We start from the raw sequence: 14,951 nt of genomic DNA, 5'->3' as shown, positions 1-14,951 counted from the left end.
GCAGGACGGATGGGGGAGAAGCGCAGGAAGGATGGGGAGAAGTGCAGGAAGGATGGGGGGAGAAGCGCAGGAAGGATGGGGAGAAGCGCAGGAAGGATGGGGAGAAGTGCAGGAAGGATGGGGGGAGAAGCGCAGGAAGGATGGGGAGAAGCGCAGGAAGGATGGGGAGAAGCGCAGGAAGGATGGGGAGAAGCGCAGGAAGGATGGGGAGAAGGGCAGGAAGGATGGGGGGAGAAGCGCAGGAAGGATGGGGGGAGAAGCGCAGGAAGGATGGGGAGAAGCGCAGGAAGGATGGGGTGAAGCGCAGGAAGGATGGGGAGAAGCGCAGGAAGGATGGGGAGAAGTGCAGGAAGGATGGGGGGAGAAGCGCAGGAAGGATGGGGGGAGAAGCGCAGGAAGGATGGGGAGAAGCGCAGGAAGGATGGGGAGAAGCGCAGGAAGGATCCGCAGGTCAACGGCAAATAGAGATGTGACAAACCTGGGGCTCCGAGGGCTTCAGGAGATTCTGGGTTTTCTGATGCTCAGAGGGCTTCTATGCCTTCTGGTGCTCGGAGAGCTTCGGGGGCTTCTGTGGCTTTGTTGGCTTCTGTGCCTTCTGGTGCACGGAGAGCTTCGGGGGCTTCTGTGGCTTTGTTGGCTTCTATGCCTTCTGGTGCTCGGAGAGCTTCGGGGGCTTCTGTGGCTTTGTTGGCTTCTGTGCCTTCTGGTGCACGGAGAGCTTCGGGGGCTTCTGTGGCTTCAGGTACTTCTGTGCTTTCTGGTGCACGGAGAGCTTCGGGGGCTTCTGTGGCTTTGTTGGCTTCTGTGCTTTCTGGTGCACGGAGAGCTTCGGGGGCTTCTGTGGCTTTGTTGGCTTCTGTGCCTTCTGGTGCACGGAGAGCTTCGGGGGCTTCTGTGGCTTTGTTGGCTTCTGTGCCTTCTGGTGCACGGAGAGCTTCGGGGGCTTCTGTGGCTTTGTTGGCTTCTGTGCCTTCTGGTGCACGGAGAGCTTCGGGGGCTTCTGTGGCTTTGTTGGCTTCTGTGCTTTCTGGTGCACGGAGAGCTTCGGGGGCTTCTGTGGCTTTGTTGGCTTCTGTGCCTTCTGGTGCACGGAGAGCTTCGGGGGCTTCTGTGGCTTTGTTGGCTTCTGTGCCTTCTGGTGCTTAGGGAGCTCGGGGGGCTTCTGTGGCTTCAGGTACTTCTGTGCTTTCTGGTGCACGGAGAGCTTCGGGGGCTTCTGTGGCTTTGTTGGCTTCTGTGCTTTCTGGTGCACGGAGAGCTTCGGGGGCTTCTGTGGCTTTGTTGGCTTCTGTGCTTTCTGGTGCACGGAGAGCTTCGGGGGCTTCTGTGGCTTTGTTGGCTTCTATGCCTTCTGGTGCTCGGAGAGCTTCGGGGGCTTCTGTGGCTTTGTTGGCTTCTGTGCTTTCTGGTGCTCGGAGAGCTTCGGGGGCTTCTGTAGCTTTGTTGGCTTTTGTGCCTTCTGGTGCTTAGGGAGCTCGGGGGCTTCTGTGGCTTCAGGTACTTCTGGGCCTTCTGGTGCTCGGAGAGCCTGAGGGGACCTGTGGCTTCGGGGGCTGCAGCTCGCGCCTTGGTCTGCAGTTTGGGGACAGGACTCTATCCAGCTCTTAAAGCCTCCAGTAATCATTAATGCGCACTGTCTGGAGTGACTGTCTGGGCCCCGTCCTTTCTACCCCGGTCTATTAATATATTAACTGCATCCTAATAATTCCAGGAACTGAGGTCACTCCCCGGCCGCTCAGCGGAGAGGAGAGTCACACACCTGTGACCCCATGGAACATTCAATGGACTTATGACCAGGACCAGCGCCATCATTGCTGTGACGGGGGTTCAGGCGCTATTATGGCCGCACCAGTGCCAGAATATTAATGCCATTTGTGTTCCACCACATGGAGGAGGGAGGGAGTGATGACGTCTGATCTATTCATTAAATGGGAGAAGCACACCAGGTCCAGAAGTGCCCAGCACTGGGTGGTCTGAGATAGTGTTGTAGTATCTGAGGTACCACCAGCACAGGGTTATGGACTGACGTTGTTGGTGACTGGGCTGGCTCAGAGGTCAGAGGGAGTAAAAGCCAGAGGGGCCCTATAGCCCCTGATATCATCCTGAGGGTAAGTAGTGTCTTCCTGCCATTAGTCATTAGCTATGCAACCAAGAAGGTAATGGAAAGAGCAGTGCTGCAGAGAAAGCCTGCACAACAGCTAGCGAGTAAGTGGGGGAGAGTAATACTCTACTTCACCCAATGGAGGCGAGGAAGAGGAGAACCACCTCAGAACGTCTGGAAACTGCTGCCATGGACCGATACACAACAATGAAGAAGATTAGTGAGAAAGTGTGTGCAAAGTGCAAACAGCTAGAACAGAGCATGGCTGCCACATAGACGACACAGAGGCTGTGACACAGTGATGGAGGTGCTGACACGAGAAGCAGAACACTTTTACCAATAACGATTGTCTATCTCGGTTCTATCGTCTAGAAGACTCATAAAACCCTTTGAGTGCTCACCTCCCTGTGATGCTGAACGGTTTCTTCAGCATCCTTGCACCTCTCCTCCATCCCTGCACCTCTCCACCATCCCTGCACCTCTCCACCATCCCTGCACCTCTCCACCATCCCTGCACCTCTTCACCATCCCTGCACCTTGTCAGGAAATAGAAAGCAGTTCTGATTACTTCAATTACACATACAGTGCTCTCAGCTGCAGTTTCCTCTGCCTGCCAGCACAAGGATGGAATTCTAAGCCACTCTTACTCCCTCCCCCTGCTATACAGCCATAATGTGAGACGAGCCTGCCAGCTTCGCTGAAGAATTTTTATGGCTTTGAGCTGTGAACACCAGACTCTGTGTAAAACTCCTCATTCCCCCCCTCCCACCTGATACTGGCTGAAACCGGTACAGCAAGCATGGGATTCTATTGTTCTTTTAAGGTTATGTATATTGGCACCGATCCGGGCTGAAGATATAAGGATTATATATTCCGGATGTCCATCGAGAGATTTACAGCTCACGGAAATCGCTAGGAGCTAATTCCAACGAGTGCAAGGATTGCGTTTCTCCATAAGCGGGTCATGTAACTACGCCGTGTTTACACTTCAAAGATTTCCCCCGACGTGGTGCCCATCGTCATCATTGTGTCGTTCGTATACGAGGTTTATACAGCGAGCTATGTATAAAAAATGGTTTGTCATAACTCTAAGAAAGGGGAGGATTCAGTGAAGCGGCTATCTACCAGAGTCTTTTGCCTGGGGTCTAGCTGCTATACAGATGTGTGATATGCATCTAGATGTGTCACCCATCCCCCACAGCACATGGTCAGCCATGAGATGAAATGATCTGAACGCAATGTAAATGTCCTCTTTAACTTTAATCCCATTTTATTTGTAATTGTACTGTACATACGATGCTTGTCTTCTTTATAATACCTTTTTATACCTAGCTTTGTCTTTCCTTCCTCTATAATGTACGGTCACGTCCTCTGAGCTGAATTACGCTACTAATCTGGGTTGGCTCCGGACCTGTTAATAATTAAGAAATCGGAGCTGGTGGCAGCGAAATTTGTCCTGTGTGTTTGGGAGGCTTTGTAGCGATGACGGCGTTGATAATTATTGTTCCCACCTGAGTGGGAGTAGTTATATCGCCCTCGCTGCAGCATGCCCATTAGCCAGTACAAGGTAAGGCGACTAGGTGGCAGATGAGGTTTAACAATGACAAATGTAAGGTTATACACATGGGAAGAAGGAATCAATATCACCATTACACACTGAATGGGAAACCACTGGGTAAATCTGACAGGGAGAATGACTTGGGGATCCTAGTTAATGATAAACTTACCTGGAGCAGCCAGTGCCAGGCAGCAGCTGCCAAGGCAAACAGGATCATGGGGTGCATTAAAAGAGGTCTGGATACACATGATGAGAGCATTATACTGCCTCTGTATAAATCCCTAGTTAAACCGCACATGGAGTACTGTGTCCAGTTTTGGGCACCGGTGCTCAGGAAGGATATAATGGAACTAGAGAGAGTACAAAGGAGGGCAACAAAATTAATAAAGGGGATGGGAGAACTACAATACCCAGATATATTAGCAAAATTAGGATTATTTAGTCTAGAAAAAAGACGACTGAGGGGCGATCTAATAACCATGTATAAGTATATAAGGGGACAATACAAATATCTCGCTGAGGATCTGTTTATACCAAGGAAGGTGACGGGCACAAGGGGGCATTCTTTGCGTCTGGAGGAGAGAAGGTTTTTCCACCAACATAGAAGAGGATTCTTTACTGTTAGGGCAGTGAGAATCTGGAATTGCTTGCCTGAGGAGGTGGTGATGGCGAACTCAGTCGAGGGGTTCAAGAGAGGCCTGGATGTCTTCCTGGAGCAGAACAATATTGTATCATACAATTATTAGGTTCTGTAGAAGGACGTAGATCTGGATATTTATTATGATGGAATATAGGCTGAACTGGATGGACAAATGTCTTTTTTCGGCCTTACTAACTATGTTACTATGTTACTATGACTAATTATCCTAGGTGCAGTACCCAGTCTGACCTGAGGGTGAGGGGGCGCCAGAGAGCTGCAAGTTCCAAACCGGAACTGGGAAGTGGGATATAGATAAATCCCCTTCAGAAAGGACCAGGGGGCAACCAAACAACCCCGGTGTTAGAATCTATTACGTTTTGACCATCCGCCATTTTGTGGTTTTCAGGCTTCTGGTCTTTTTCCTCTGGTGCTGCGTTTGTCCTAGGTCAGGTGATTGTAGCATCCTTTATTACCCAGCATCAGCCTCCCAGTCCTTGCTGGACAACAGTGTTAGGCTATATGCACACGTAAGAAAAGAGGCGCAGAATTTTCTGCACAAAATTCGCAGCTCCTGGCAGAATCTGCAGCCGCGGATTTACCGGCGGTTTTTATGCTGATTTTGTGCGTTTTTTATGCGGAATTGCTGCAAATTTTGTGCGTTTTTTGCCACTGCGGAATTTTAACATGGAGGGGTGCAGAAACGCTGCAGATCCGCACAAAAGAGAAGTGACGTGCACTTCTTTGAAATCCGCAGCAATTCCGCACTGATTTTTCCGCACCATCTGCACAGCCTTTTTTTTTTCCCATTAACTAACATTGTACTGTACATCACAGTGCGGATCTGCAGCATTTCTGCGCAGAAAAATCAGCAGCGGATCCTCAGCAAATCTGCATGGTGTGCACATACCCTTAATCCGCTTGTGTTCTGGCTTGGTGCCTTGTTAGCTTTCTGTGTTTGATATTGTGCAGTTCTGGGATCTCCAGTTCTACCAGTTTTGTTTTTGGTTTTCCATTAGTTTCTGCAGCTTCCTCTATTTTCCTTCTAGGAGGTGACCTGTTTTTGCTTCCAGTCCCTAGTTCGGGGGGGGGAACCCCCCCCCCTCCCCCCCCCACCTGTAGGTCTTCTTTTGAGTTTAGCCTAGAAAACGTCAGTGGGTCTTTTCACAAGGAATAGGTCGCCCACTCCATCGTAGGGTTTCAGCCTAGTCCTAGTACAGGGTCAGCTGTTCCCCTTCTACCCTAGTCCTGAGCTGCAGATCAGTTTGTCCAGCCACATAACAAACAAAAAAATCCCTCTCCCAGATTCTGGCAATATGAACAGCGTCTAAGAACTTGCTCAACGCTTGCAAGGGTTAACTTTGGAAGTAGCCGACCTGCAACAGCACATGAGTAATTCCCTGGAGCACGCTCTGAAGAACCTAAGGTAGGATTACCTATGTTTTTCCCTGATAAAGGGCAGGAATTTTTTTACGTTTAAAAATGAATGTTTCCTATATATTCGGCTTAGACCCAGATCCTCAGGGGATGAATTACAGCGTGTGGGGATTATTATGTCTTTATTGCGAAGTGAACCCCAAATCTGGGCGTTTTCATTACATCCTGAAGATCCTTGTCTGACATCAGTAGAAGCATTTTGTTTCTGCTATGAGGTTGTTATATGATGATCCTGATCGGGTCACATCAGCTGAGGCAGAGCACAGACGGCTTAAACAGGGCTCTGTGGATGCTGAGAGGTATTGCACCCAGTTCAGACGATGCTCCGCAGAGGTCAGGTGGAATGACCAAGTGCTCAAGAGTCAGTTTTTAGCAGGTTTGAGTGAAAGAGTTAAAGATTTGCTCATTGCATATCCTGCACCTGATACTTTGGAAACTGCTATGCAGTTAGCTATCCGTGTGGATAGAAGATTGAGAGGCAGACAGTGTGAAGAGAAGGCTCTTATAATGCTGAACCTCATCTCTTGGGATGGCCCCGTTGACAGTGGGGAACCGATGGAACTTGGGGCGATGTCCTCTCATTTCCAGGAGATGGAGAAGAGGTTCTCTGAAGAGCTATGCTTGTATTGTGGTAAGGCTGACCATTTTATTAAGCAATGTGAGGTTCGCATAAGGAAGGAAAAGAAAAAAAATGTCAGTAGGAGTAACACTCCAGTCCGACCCGTGTCCTCCAGCATTTGTGGATCTATTGCTAAAGGGATCTGTCAGGTCCCCTTTAAAAGCTGGAATCACCAGGGAGTCCAAATCAGGGGGTCCGATCCTGTGAAATCTGCTATAGTAGCAGGCAGATTCCGGACGTGAACGTCTCCTGCAGATTTATCTACTAGTCCCGACCACTGCTGATGTTTCACCCCCCACTCTATAGAAAGCCTCGGTCACACGCTGCCGTCCCCCCAGTCTGCAGGATTATTAGTAGTTGTAAATATTATTCTTCGCACCGTTCTCGTTACACATCAGTTATTATTATTATTATGTCGCCACATTGGGACCTTTAACCCTTCAGCAGCGCAGCACATGACGACATATGTTCCTCTGGTCCCTGAAGCCCAAGTGGGCAGAGCGTCTGACTGCGGTAGGTGCCCTCACGGGGCATTATTAGTGCCCTCACCCCTGGGGCATCACGCCCTGGCACAGGGGGGGCACTAGTGCAGCTCACAGGACGCCATGTCCAGTCCCAGCTGTGACAGAAGATCTGGAGACAGAGACTGCTGGGTCTAAAGTAAGAACTACAGACACCAACTACAAGTCCCAGCATTCCCACCCAGTCAGAGCCCCTCTTACCTGTGGCTGCTGAGCTGTCACCAGAGATTAGTGCTGGGACTGGAGATCAGGGCGTCCTCAGGTGATTGCAGCTCTGGGACCAGACCCAAACCGGCTGACGTCACCACTATTAACCCCTGCAGGGAAGCAGTCACTGACAGAGTCCTAATGTAACCGCTGGCCTTCACCTCCAGAGCTGTGGTCGCTGTTCTGCTGTTACATTGTGTCTCCTCCAGTCACCTCCAGAGCTGCAGTCACTATTCTGCTGTTACATCGTGTATTATCCTCCAGTCAACTCCAGAGCTGCACTCACTATTCTGCTGTTACATCGTGTATTATCCTCCAGTCACCTCCAGAGCTGCACTCACTATTCTGCTGTTACATTGTGTCTTATTCTCCAGTCACCTCTAGAGCTGCAGTCCCCATAGTCTTTCTTTCTTCCCTGAGCTGTTGTGCTATGTACACAGAAATCTTGTGGTCACTTCCAGCACAGCCGCCCACAGCTTTTTGCCCAGCGCCGCTCAGAATAACGAGAATAAGTCCGGGAGCGCAGGCCGTGCAGCGTGGATAGAGTTGCAGCCTTGGCCGATGAGGCCCTAACTATCCGACCTCAATGGAGGAGGCTTCAGGACAATAAAGCACAGCTGGATATTGGGGGTGTTGTGATTGTTTAAGCTGAGGTGATATTGGGGGTGGTGTGAGGTGATGCTGAGCGTGGTGTGAGGTGATATTGGGGGTGACGTCATTGTTTAGCTGAGGTGATATTGGGGGTGGTATTGAGCGTGGTGTGAGGTGGTACTGAGCATGGTGTGAGGTGATGCTGAGCGTGGTGTGAGGTGGTATTGAGCGTGGTGTGAGGTGATGCTGAGCATGGTGTGAGGTGATATTGGGGGTGACGTCATTGTTTAGCTGAGGTGATATTGGGGGTGGTGTGAGGTGGTATTGAGCGTGGTGTGAGGTGATGCTGAGCGTGGTGTGAGGTGATATTGGAGGTGACGTCATTGTTTAGCTGAGGTGATATTGGGGGTGGTGTGAGGTGATGCTGAGCGTGGTGTGAGGTGATATTGGGGGTGGTGTGAGGTGATGCTGAGCGTGGTGTGAGGTGATAATGGGGGTGGTGTGAAGTGATACTGGGGGTGGTGTAAGGTGATACTGAGCGTGGTGTGAGGTGGTACTGAGCGTGGTGTGAGGTGGTACTGAGCATGGTGTGAGGTGATATTGGGGGTGGTGTGAGGTGGTATTGAGCGTGGTGTGAGGTGATGCTGAGCATGGTGTGAGGTGATATTGGGGGTGACGTCATTGTTTAGCTGAGGTGATATTGGGGGTGGTGTGAGGTGGTATTGAGCGTGGTGTGAGGTGATGCTGAGCATGGTGTGAGGTGATATTGGAGGTGACGTCATTGTTTAGCTGAGGTGATATTGGGGGTGGTGTGAGGTGATGCTGAGCGTGGTGTGAGGTGATATTGGGGGTGGTGTGAGGTGATGCTGAGCGTGGTGTGAGGTGATAATGGGGGTGGTGTGAAGTGATACTGGGGGTGGTGTAAGGTGATACTGAGCGTGGTGTGAGGTGGTACTGAGCGTGGTGTGAGGTGGTACTGAGCGTGGTGTGAGGTGATGCTGAGCGTGGTGTGAGGTGATACTGAGCGTGGTGTGAGGTGATACTGAGCGTGGTGTGAGGTGGTATTGAGCATGGTGTGAGATGATACTGAGCTTGGTGTGAGGTGATGCTGAGCGTGGTGTGAGGTGATGCTGAGCGTGGTGTGAGGTGATGCTGAGCGTGGTGTGAGGTGATGCTGAGCGTGGTGTGAGGTGATATTGGGGGTGACGTAATTGTTTAGCTGAGGTGATATTGGGGGTGGTGTGAGGTGGTGCTGAGCGTGGTGTGAGGTGATGCTGAGTGTGGTGTGAGGTGATATTGGGGGTGACGTGATTGTTTAGCTGAGGTGATATTGGGGGTGGTGCTGAGCGTGGTGTGAGGTGATGCTGAGCGTGGTGTGAGGTGACATTGGGGGTGACGTCATTGTTTAGCTGAGGTGATATTGGGGGTGGTGTGAGGTGATGCTGAGCGTGGTGTGAGGTGATATTGGGGGTGGTGTGAGGTGATATTGGGGGTGGTGTGAGGTGATAATGGGGGTGGTGTGAGGTGATATTGGGGGTGGTGTAAGGTGATAGCGTGGTGTGAGGTGGTACTGAGCGTGGTATTGGGGGTGGTGTGAGGTGATGCTGAGCGTGGTGTGAGGTCATGCTGAGCGTAGTGTGAGGTGATGCTGAGCGTGGTGTGAGGTGATGTTGAGCGTGGTGTGAGGTGACATTGGGGGTGACGTCATTGTTTAGCTGAGGTGATATTGGGGGTGGTGTGAGGTGGTGCTGAGCGTGGTGTGAGGTGATGCTGAGCGTGGTGTGAGGTGATATTGGGGGTGGTGTGAGGTGGTATTGGGGGTGGTGTGAGGTGATATTGGGGGTGGTGTAAGGTGATACTGAGCGTGGTGTGAGGTGGTACTGAGCGTGGTATTGGGGGTGGTGTGAGGTGATGCTGAGCGTGGTGTGAGGTGATGCTGAGCGTGGTGTGAGGTGATGCTGAGCATGGTGTGAGGTGATATTGGGGGTGACGTCATTGTTTAGCTGAGGTGATATTGGGGGTGGTGTGAGGAGATGCTGAGCGTGGTGTGAGGAGATGCTGAGCGTGGTGTGAGGTGGTGCTGAGCGTGGTGTGAGGTGATATTGGGGGTGGTGTGAGGTAATGCTGAGCGTGGTGTGAGGAGATGCTGAGCGTGGTGTGAGGAGATGCTGAGCGTGGTGTGAGGAGATGCTGAGCGTGGTGTGAGGTGATATTGGGGGTGACGTCATTGTTTAGCTGAGGTGATATTGGGGGTGGTGTGAGGTGGTATTGGGGGTGGTGTGAGGTGATATTGGGGGTGGTGTAAGGTGATACTGAGCGTGGTGTGAGGTGGTACTGAGCGTGGTATTGGGGGTGGTGTGAGGTGATGCTGAGCGTGGTGTGAGGTGATGCTGAGCGTGGTGTGAGGTGATATTGGGGGTGACGTCATTGTTTAGCTGAGGTGATATTGGGGGTGGTGTGAGGTGATGCTGAGCGTGGTGTGAGGTGATGCTGAGCGTGGTGTGAGGTGATATTGGGGGTGACGTCATTGTTTAGCTGAGGTGATATTGGGGGTGGTGTGAGGAGATGCTGAGCGTGGTGTGAGGAGATGCTGAGCGTGGTGTGAGGTGGTGCTGAGCGTGGTGTGAGGTGATATTGGGGGTGGTGTGAGGTAATGCTGAGCGTGGTGTGAGGAGATGCTGAGCGTGGTGTGAGGAGATGCTGAGCGTGGTGTGAGGTGATATTGGGGGTGGTATTGGGGGTGGTGTGAGGTGATAATGGGGGTGGTGTGAGGTGATATTGGGGGTGGTGTAAGGTGATAGCGTGGTGTGAGGTGGTACTGAGCGTGGTATTGGGGGTGGTGTGAGGTGATGCTGAGCGTGGTGTGAGGTGATGCTGAGCGTAGTGTGAGGTGATGCTGAGCGTGGTGTGAGGTGATGTTGAGCGTGGTGTGAGGTGACATTGGGGGTGACGTCATTGTTTAGCTGAGGTGATATTGGGGGTGGTGTGAGGTGGTGCTGAGCGTGGTGTGAGGTGATGCTGAGCGTGGTGTGAGGTGATATTGGGGGTGGTGTGAGGTGGTATTGGGGGTGGTGTAAGGTGATACTGAGCGTGGTGTGAGGTGGTACTGAGCGTGGTATTGGGGGTGGTGTGAGGTGATGCTGAGCGTGGTGTGAGGTGATGCTGAGCGTGGTGTGAGGTGATATTGGGGGTGACGTCATTGTTTAGCTGAGGTGATATTGGGGGTGGTGTGAGGAGATGCTGAGCGTGGTGTGAGGAGATGCTGAGCGTGGTGTGAGGTGGTGCTGAGCGTGGTGTGAGGTGATATTGGGGGTGGTGTGAGGTAATGCTGAGCGTGGTGTGAGGAGATGCTGAGCGTGGTGTGAGGAGATGCTGAGCGTGGTGTGAGGTGATATTGGGGGTGACGTCATTGTTTAGCTGAGGTGATATTGGGGGTGACGTGCCCCCCTCCAGTTATCTTATGTCTATTCTTGAGCACTTTTGGTTTAATCCCTGAATCGGGTTTTTCACCATATTCGCCATGGAGGTGAGATGACATGGAGCAGGGCGCCATAACGCTTCCCCCTAGGGTGCCAACCTCCACTGCCAGATAGGGAAACGGAGGATCAGTATTCTGTTCCCCAGAGACTATTTCCAAAATTATATTTTATCGATTGTGCAATACCAAACACATGTTGGATCCTTTCACCAAGATGTATGCCTTTTAATAAAGCTTTTTTTCAGAGGAAAAATTAATAAAAGCTTTTTTTTAGGTATGGTTTTGTTTGGTTTATATATCCGCAACCTGGGCACCTGCAATCCAGCTGTTCCTCAATGATTCGGAGGGAGCCCCACGCACCCCACCGCGTCCAGTGCATCTTGTGCTTTCCATTCCACCTGAGTAAGAGTTACACTGCCATTCTGTGGGAGCCGTCACCAGACTACAGGCCACATGACATCCAAACTTCACCGGGGAGAAACCACCACGACCCCATCAGGTTTGGTCCGCAATCTTTCCCAAGACTGTAAAACCTGGGAATGGAGAGGAGTTTAGGAGAGAAACAGAGGGTGACACTACTTTAGGAGCCCTTAGTCTAAGGACTGAAGCTGGGGATGTTGGAGGTGACGGGTATGTGGGAGATGATGGGGATAGCTTCACCTGAGAAAAGTGCCGCGCCCCCACATAAGTGCAATGGGGTACTCGGTACCGGGTCCTTCAGTTCCCTCAGCTGGGATGTCACGGTGACCCGACCCGGACCATGGCCCTATGAGGGGCACCCAAATAAAAGGGGGGGGGGGGATTAGTTGGTAGATAACGGTAGTGTTCGTGACGCCACCTGTGGTATTCGGTCAGAGTGACCGACGCTGCTTAGGGGTCCTCTGGGGTGATGTTATGGCAGCTAAATGGTATACCTTCGCACAGGTGAAGTATATCCCCAGGGCTTCCCAGACGTGTAGATGGTGAAGATGGATGGTGCAAGGCGCAGTGAATAACGAGGACACAATGGGTGCAGTCTCTTTACCTTTACTGAAGGCTTCAGCATCCACAGTCCAGAGTGCCAGATGACAGGGTAGGCAGAGTCTGGCCGGTCTGATGGCAATTCCAGAGTTCCCTTATCCAGGTGGAAATCAGTAGCCTTCCCTTTGCGCACAGTAACGTAGTAGGTCCTTACTTGCATTAGCTACCATAGGGTCCTCACTGTGGTTACTTCTCTCTCTCTGTCCCCCAGATGGATAGGACAAACCCGTATGACGGTGGTGGCCTGAGGTTATTTTATAGGGACCCTAGCGTCGCCCCTCCTCCGCGTTGCCACCTTGTCAGCTTAGGTGCTTAGGTCGGACAGCCAACTTGGAATCGACTGTCCTGCCGGTCTCTGAAGTAAAGCGTAGAGTCTATTACTCCCTCGGTGTTCCGGCCACTGGATCTGCGCTCAGTGGGAGGCAGCCTGCTTCTAGCTGGTCTCCCACTGGTGTTTTACTTCTGTGCTCACTCACTACGGCACACTTCCTTTCTTGTCCTTTCTTAGGAGGCTGCCGCATGGGTTGTAGGCGCAGCTCCGTGCCCTTCTTTCTCTTTCCTGGGCCGAGCCCAGTCTGCTCCTCTCCTCCTGACTATCTCCTCCCTCCAGTCAGCTTCTGTCCTAACTTCCTAACCAACCCCCAGTTTATACCCAAGTGTGAGGAGTGGCCTAATAGATAGAACCTTTTGCTCCCCCTGGTGGCCGGCGTGTTAAGTGTGTGTGTGTGTGGCTGTGATAACTGGCAGGGTGAACTCCTTTGGTGCCATCAGATGTAACATCGCTCCCCTGGTGGAAGAACGACATTACTGCAACGACCAGGACTCTGGGGCGCTGCAAAAGCAATTTTGTTATCATGTAACAAATGTCGATGACAAGGGCATCCCTGACGCAGCGACCAGGCGACTCCATTGTCCCTCAGAAGTATAGGACACAGCTTCTCCAACTGGCACATGACATCACCCTGACTGGGCATCAAGGGAGGAAAAGAACTGAAGAGATTCACCCAGAGTTCTTACTGGCCTGGCATCTCACAGTTGGTAGGCCATTATTGCGCACCTGCAAAGTGTGCCAGGGAATGCGGTATCCAGGAGCTCGATGAGTTGCCCCCAGGGCAGTGGGGTACTCAGTACTGGGTCCGAACGCAAGGGGGATGTCACGGTGGCTGCGACCCGGTCAGTGGCCCTGGGCCTCAACGTTAAAGGGGAAAATGTTCAAAGTTTGTCGTGACGCCACGTCTGGATTTCGGTCAGCAGTTGGACCGATGCTGCATTAAAGGGGTCCCCTGGGGGATGTTGTGGCAGCATGGGTGTTACACTTCCCACAGGTGAAGCGGGGTCCCCAGGGGTCCTATGGTATGTGACAAGGTGGTGATATGTGCCAATGAATAAATGGAGGAGACAAGTTTTACGTCTTTACCTGGTTTACTGTAGGTTGCTGGCCACAGTCCAGGGTACCAGGGATGGATAATGGTGGTCCGGCCGGCCCAGAGGCTATAGAGGGTTCCCTTCTCCAGTAGAGATCCATGAGCCTTTCCAACTAGCGCTGTTAAAGGTGAGGTCCCTGCTGCCTGAAGCTTCCTACAGGGTACTCCAGTTTCCCCCTGTCCTGGGACAGTTACCTGCACGACAGGCAGCTTGAGCCTTTTTACAGGGACTCTAACATGCCCTGAGCTCCTCAGGTGCTGCTGTGTCTCATGCGTGGTGCGGGCAGGTAATGTGTACTGTCGTGCCCTCAGGTTCTGCTCTGTGTCCTAGTGTCCTACAAAAGCCTTGGGCTCCTGGTTCCCGGATTCTGCGCTTCAGCTCTGAGGGTGCCCTGCCACAGTTCCCCTCTGAGCTCTGTTCCTCTCCTGTGCTTCTTCCTTTCCGGCTACTCCACATACAACAACCCTTCCAGGTTCTGTCCTTCCAGAGGCTGCAGCTCCCACGTGGCTGCCAGGCCTCTCTGTCGGCACTCAGTTCCAGACTTCCTTCTACTTCAGTGTCTCTGAACAACTAACTAGCTCCTCCAGGTCAGGATTGAAGCCGGGTCCTGAGCTCCCCCTCCTGGCCTGGATTCAGAATGTGTTGCATGTGTGTGCCTTACCTGGTGAAGAGAACTCCATTGCCTCTGAGCTGACATTACCTTCCCTGAAGGAAAAGCAACATCACTGCAGCAACTGGCCACCTGGGGTGCTGCATCGACATAAGGCACCCCTGCAACACCGGCCCATAATTGAAGAACTATTTCACTGTGTAGCTGTGGATATCATAGGACCCGTGGCCCACCACAACAGCCGATCAGGGAAAGAATACATCCTGACAGTGGAGGACTACAGACTCGGTATCCTGAAACCACGGCCATGTCCAGTAATAAAGCTGTACAGTTAGCCGGGCTCTTGTTACCATCTTTACCCGGGTAGGGTTTCCTAGTGAAATATTATCGGATCAAGGGACTGAGTTCATGTGAGACCTGGTCCAGTCCCTCTTGTATACCTGTGATGTTCAAGCCATTCGCACCACCCTATACCACCCACAGTACAACGGGCTACGTGAATGCTTTAATGGAACACTAAAAAATGTGCTGCAAGCTTTTGCTGACCATGAAAAGGACTGGGAAAAATACCGGCCACATCTCCTCTTCTCCCATCAAGAGGTTCCCTAAGAGTCCACAGGGTTCTCTCCCTTTGAACTACTGTTTGGCCGGAAGTTCCGTGGGCCTCTTTCTCCTCTGAAGGAATATTAGGAGGGAGATATCTCAAACACTTGAACGCCCATCATTCCCTATGTTCTAGAGCTCTGA

At 51.8% G+C, this 14,951-nt stretch overlaps 1 protein-coding gene across 2 annotated transcripts in view; it reads right to left on the bottom strand.

Moving 5' to 3' along the window:
* LOC138657326 (putative N-acetyltransferase 8B) overlaps positions 1–7,150 on the bottom strand; it is a 41,938-nt gene extending 34,788 nt beyond the window's left edge. Inside the window, exon 1 of one of the 2 annotated variants that reach the window (XM_069745055.1) lies at positions 7,075–7,150. The gene's annotated coding sequence lies outside the window, so the exon portion shown is untranslated. Of the gene's footprint in view, positions 1–478; positions 1,801–7,074 lie in introns of those variants that run through there. The other variant, XM_069745057.1, reaches the window with a different exon arrangement.
* Positions 7,151–14,951: the final 7,801 nt, after the last annotated feature.

Source organism: Ranitomeya imitator, chromosome 1, assembly GCF_032444005.1.
Source record: "Ranitomeya imitator isolate aRanImi1 chromosome 1, aRanImi1.pri, whole genome shotgun sequence".
NCBI classification, from domain to species: Eukaryota; Metazoa; Chordata; class Amphibia; order Anura; family Dendrobatidae; genus Ranitomeya; species Ranitomeya imitator.
The sequence above is the reverse complement of the archived record's forward strand: the minus strand, read 5'-3'. Positions and strand labels throughout refer to the sequence as shown.